The following is a 5,728-nucleotide window of genomic DNA, read 5'->3' as shown; positions in this document are numbered from 1 at the left end:
TATGAGAGTAAGCTTGCAGGGAACATAAAAACTGACTGTAAAAGCTTCTATAGGTATGCAAAAAGAAAAAGATTGGTGAAGTCAAGTGTAGGTCCCTTGCAGTCAGAATCAGGGGAATTTATAATGGGGAACAAAGAAATGGCAGACCAATTAAATACATACTTTGGTTCTGTCTTCACAAAGGAAGACACAAATAACCTCCCAAAGATGCCGGGGAACATAGAGTCTAATGAGAGGGAGGAACTGAATGAAATCGGTATTTGTAGGGAAATGGTGTTAGGGAAATTGACGGGATTGAAGGCCGATAAATCCCCAGGGCCTGATAATCTACATCCTAGGGTACTTAAGGAAGTTGCCCGAGAAATAGTAGATGCATTGCTGGTCATCTTCCAAAATTCTATAGACTCTGGCACAGTTCCCATGGATTGGAGGGTAGCTAATGTAACCCCACTATTTAAAAAAGGTGGTAGAGAGAAAATGGGGAATTATAGACCGGTAAACCCGACATCGGTAGTGGGGAAAATGCTAGAGTCCATTATAAAAGATGTAATAGCAGAGCACTTGGAAAACAGTGACAGGATCGGACAAAGTCAACATGGATTTACAAAAGGTAAATTATGCTCAACTAATCTACTGGAATTTTTTGAGGATGTAACTGGTAGTATAGATAAGGGAAAACCAGTGGATGTGGTGTATTTGGACTTTCAGAAGGCTTTCGATAAGGTCTTGCATAAGCGATTAGCATACAAAGTTAAAGCACATGGGATTGGGGGTGAGGTACTGACTTGGATAGAGAACTGGTTGGCAGACTGGAAGCAAAGAGTTGGAATAAACGGGTCGTTTTCCGAGTGGCAGGCAGTGACTAGTGGGGTACCGCAGGGATCGATGCTAGGACCCCAGTTATTCACAATACCTGTATATATTAATGATCTAGACGAGGGAACTAGATGTAATATCTCCAAGTTTGCAAATGACACAAAGCTGGGTGGGCGTGTGTGCTGTGAGGAGGATGCAGAGAAACTCCAGTATGATTTGGACAGGTTGGGTGATTGGGCAGATGCAGTAAAATGTGGATAAATACGAGGTTATCCACTTTGTTGGCAAAAACAGGAAGACAGATTATTGTCTGAATGCACTTCCCCTTTTCCCAATCTATTGCCAATGAGACCTGGGTGTCCTTATGCACCAGTCGCTGAAGGTAAGCATGCAGGTGCAGTAGGCGGTTAAGAAGGCAAATGGTATGTTGGCCTTCATACCGAGGATTTGAGTACAGGAGCAAGGATGTCTTGCTGCAGTTGTACAGGGCCTTGGTGAGGCCACACCTGGAGTACTGTGCGGAGTTTTGGTCGCCTTATCGAAGGAAGGATGTTCTTGCCATGGAGCGTGCAGCGAAGATTCACCAGACTGATACCTGGGATGGCAGGAATGACGTATGAGGAGAGATTGGGTCGATTAGGCTTATATTCACGAGTTTAGAAGAATGAGAGGGGATCTCATTGAAACTTATAAAATTCTGAAAGGACTAGACAGACTAGATGCAGGAAGGATCTTCCCAATGGTTGGGGAGTCCAGAACCAGGGGTCACAGTCTAAGGATAAGGGGTAGGCCATTTAGGACAGAGATGAGGAGGAACTTCTTCACCCAGAGAGTGGTGAACCTGTGGAATTCTTTACCACAGAAGGCAGTTGAGGCCAATTCATTAAATATATTCAAGAAAGGAGTTAGATATATTTAAGGCTAAAGGGATCAAGGGATATGGAGAGAAAGCAGGGACAGGGTACTGAATTTGGTTGATCAGCCATGATCTCATTAAATGGCAGAACAGGCTGGAGGGGCCGAACGGCCTACTCCTGTTCCTATCTTCTATGTAAATTATTTTCTACTTTGATTTTTCCAAAATTTGAGGGTGCTTGGGATCGGGAAGATGAATACTTAAATTTTTCTTCCTATTACACAGCTGAAGAACAGTATCCTCAAATAACTTGCCTCAAATTGTTTCTCTTCCAGAATTTGGCACTGAAAAAGTCAGGATCTGGCATGTGTGTAATGATGTCAATGGTGTGACAACACTCAGCTTGGGATCCACTGGGAGCATGAGAAGTGCTTGTTTTTGAAGGTAGAAAACAGATACAGATTTTTATTGGAAAAAATCTGGCAATTTATCAATGGAAATTAGTTGAAAAAATATTTTAAAAGGCTTTAGTTATGCTGTTATGTAACTACAAAAGATTACACTATGTAATCCTTGAAATTGGATTCTGAACTGAATTTCAAAACCAAGTTATTGTACTATTTGTAATGATCTCTGATAACCATATTATCTTTCACGTGTAAAGTTAGGAAATAAGTATTTGAAATACAACTATCGCTCCATTCATTCGTTTGTATCTGGCAAACCAGCATCATGTACTAAACCCCAGACATACATAAAGACAAATTTGGATGTTATATTAATGGTGGGCATCATCGTAACTGGGTTTTCCAGCTAATCATCCCTACATTAGTGGATGTTTGGGTGATCCAAGTGCTAGATATTTTCTGGGAACAGATTTTAGAACACTATTGGAAGAATCTACCTGGAGTCAGTCAATACCATTTGAGAAATCAAAGTAGAGCTATCATGGTCTCATAATTGACGGTCCTGATTGTGTTATCTTTTAAGGTGACTGATGTGCTCAGAAAAGGAGGTACAAGGGGCCAGTCTCCACTTACTTTGGTCAGGGTAGTATGCAATGGTAAAATCCAGCAGGTTAAATTTTCCAGCTCAAAGCAAGCTCGAGGAACAGCACCTCCGCTTTCGATTAGGCACTTTACAGCCTTCTGGACTCAACATCGAGTTCAACAATTTCAGATCATAATCTCTGCCCCCATTTTTTCCCCCAGACAGTAGCTGTTGATTCTGCTGTTCCCATTTACAGCTCTTCCAGACCCATCTTTTGTTTCTTAACTTGTTCCTTTTGCCTTGCACCATTATCCCTTTTTTCTTTGAATCTCTCCTACCTTCCACCCTATCACAGACCTTCCCTTTTGTTCTTTCCTCCCATCCCCTTTCCCTGCCTCTGCACTTATCTTACTTTTTCCTAGTTCTGACGAAAGATCATCGACCTGAAACATTAACTTTGTTTCTCTTTCCATAGATGCTGCCTGACCTGCTGAGCATTTTGTTTTTATTTCAGATTTCCACCATCCACAGCATTTTGCTTTTAAATTTTCCACTTATTTAAAATAGATTACTTACCTCTGCTTTATCATCCAGATTTGTGCATTAGGAGAAAGCAGGTTGAAGTTGCAAACTACAACTAAAACATTGATATAAGGAGCAGATCTTGGGGGTTCCTGCTGCTCTGTACTTTTGGTTATTGTTGTTCCAAATTGGATCCCACTGAATTTTAGGATAACTCACCTTCACATATGAAAAGCAAGGTGAGACTGTACCCGATTTATTTCTGCATTGATGAGAGCTTGTACCGTTTTTAAAAAGTATTTGGGAATGATTTACAAAGATATTTTTCAGGAAGCTGATCCTATATTTATAAATGCAATTAAATGACCTTTAGTCAATCCATGTCAGATGGGTTTTGTCTTCAATTTTCTATATTCCAATGCAGAAATTCTTCATAATTAGAACATTACTTTATTTAAGTCCAATTAAACCAAAGTAGTAAGCTCAACTTCTCCCTTCTTCTGAAAGCACTGACTCTTGCTTAGGTATCGTTCTATAAACACTGGCAAGCATCTAGTACCTCACTGAAGTGATCACTCTTTACGTGGACCATTGGCGTTGAGCATGGGTAGGTTATTCATTTCAGGTGAATCGTAGCCAAACCTAATCACACAAAGTTCATACACGACATGTACTTGTGACTGACTTCTTCCTTCCTCCCCTGGCTGAAATCGGACCAGAGATCAAATCCTGGAATCTTCCTGGTCTGTATGATTCACTAGTGTATGAAGCACTGCATTTACACAGTGACCTATTAGGGAAGTTACATTAATCAATGGAAGGGAAATGCACTAAGAATTGCCTTAAATGTATCCTCAAAATGGGGTCAGTAGTCAGACTAAATGCTAAAAAAGTAAAGGGTGAATTCTAATTAAACCATGAAGGCTTATACAAACAATACATTCCTTACCAGGGATAGAAAACAATCCCTCAAGACCACAGGCCTGGATACGCTCATTAAGGGGGACATAAAGATGTCCAGGCTCATCTTGACCTGCATGCAACCCCTTTGTTAGCAAAGATCTCAGAAACCAAGGAGTAAGCGGCTGACTCGACATGTCTAGGTGCTGGTGTGGCATTGATTGAGGTCATCAAGGGTATGAATAGGACTATGAGGTGATTTACACCAGAAGGGTTGAACTCTTCAAACATATCCCTCCGATTGATAAATAAAATTGAGATTTCTTTTGAAATTAAGGATATACAAGATGGTGTTTTTAATAGTAAAGTTCAGTCCTCGGTCTTAGTTTAGTTCTAATTCTTTTAAACTTTGTAGTAGACTGTGTACGAGATCTGTGTCTAGTATATGTAGCAGGGTGACTGCAAAATTTAAATTGAAGAGAAAAAAGTTATAGAAGTTAAGACTGCATGGCTATATCAGCCAGATACAAGTGTCAGTTAGATGTAGAAGTTTTCCCGAGATCAAGCGAGATGAGATATAAGCCAGCTTGTCCAGATATAGCTATCAGCACGGAGGGTGAATTTATCCAGGAGCACAGGCTCCGGGAGGAATGGATAGCTCCTCTACAGATTTATCACGGACACCTCAGAAGGCTGACACCATCCTCCCAGAGGAAGGCAAGTTCATCCATGGCAGCTCATAAGGATGAGTCATACAAGTTCTGGAAATATTGCCAACCACAAGAATCTATAGACTTTCATCTATAAAATAGACAGGCTATCTAATAAGTCTATTCCTGAGTTAATCAGACATCTCAGACTGATCTGAACTGCAAATTTATAATTAAGCAGTTAATATTGAATTAGTGAAATAACTGAATGGCCTTTATATAATACTTGCATACTCTAAGTGCTGCTAACTATGATTCTATGGTTAATAAGTAATCCTTAGTTTATGACTGTTTCATGTCAATAATTGGCAAGGGTTAATTCACTCAGCAGCTTGTGCAGGTCCGAATGGGAGGTTGGTAGTGTAAAGGCTAACATAATCCAAACGGCCAAACGGATTAATGTAAGGCAATTCACCGATCCAAATTTAGGCATCAACTCCTGGGTGGTAAACCCCAGGCGGTTCTCGACAAGGAGTTAAAGTGAGGGGTTAAGGGATAATTTGGTGCCCTTGATTAATATCCTAGTTAGGGTATTGATCCCAGGATTCTTACATCAGCTTTGTGCAAATTTTTCACAATGTGGTCCGTTGTTTTGGGAAAATATATTTTTGTGCCCCACAGAAGGTCGTTAATCTCCACACTATAAAGATCTTGGAGTGTGTGTCGTTCTTCATGCTGGTTTGGCACTATTATTGCTGCAGTGTTGAGGATTTTGCCTCAAGAGTTTTCCTTTGATTTATAAGTCAAATGTATGAAGAAATTGTAGCTTTAATCTGTTTTTATGCATCGACAAAGTCAGTAGAAAAGTGTTTAATATACCTGATCTGCTTTCAAAGTTGTGTTGGGTTAGGCCTGTTTTGTAATCATGGAGTTAAAGGCGCAGTGGACTACAATCGCCAGCAGAGGGCATTAATTGCCACACATATTTCAACTT

This window comes from Somniosus microcephalus, chromosome 17, assembly GCF_052327205.1.
Source record: "Somniosus microcephalus isolate GS21.2 chromosome 17, FLI_Smic_1.0, whole genome shotgun sequence".
Taxonomy (NCBI): Eukaryota; Metazoa; Chordata; class Chondrichthyes; order Squaliformes; family Somniosidae; genus Somniosus; species Somniosus microcephalus.
This window is presented reverse-complemented; position numbering follows the sequence as displayed.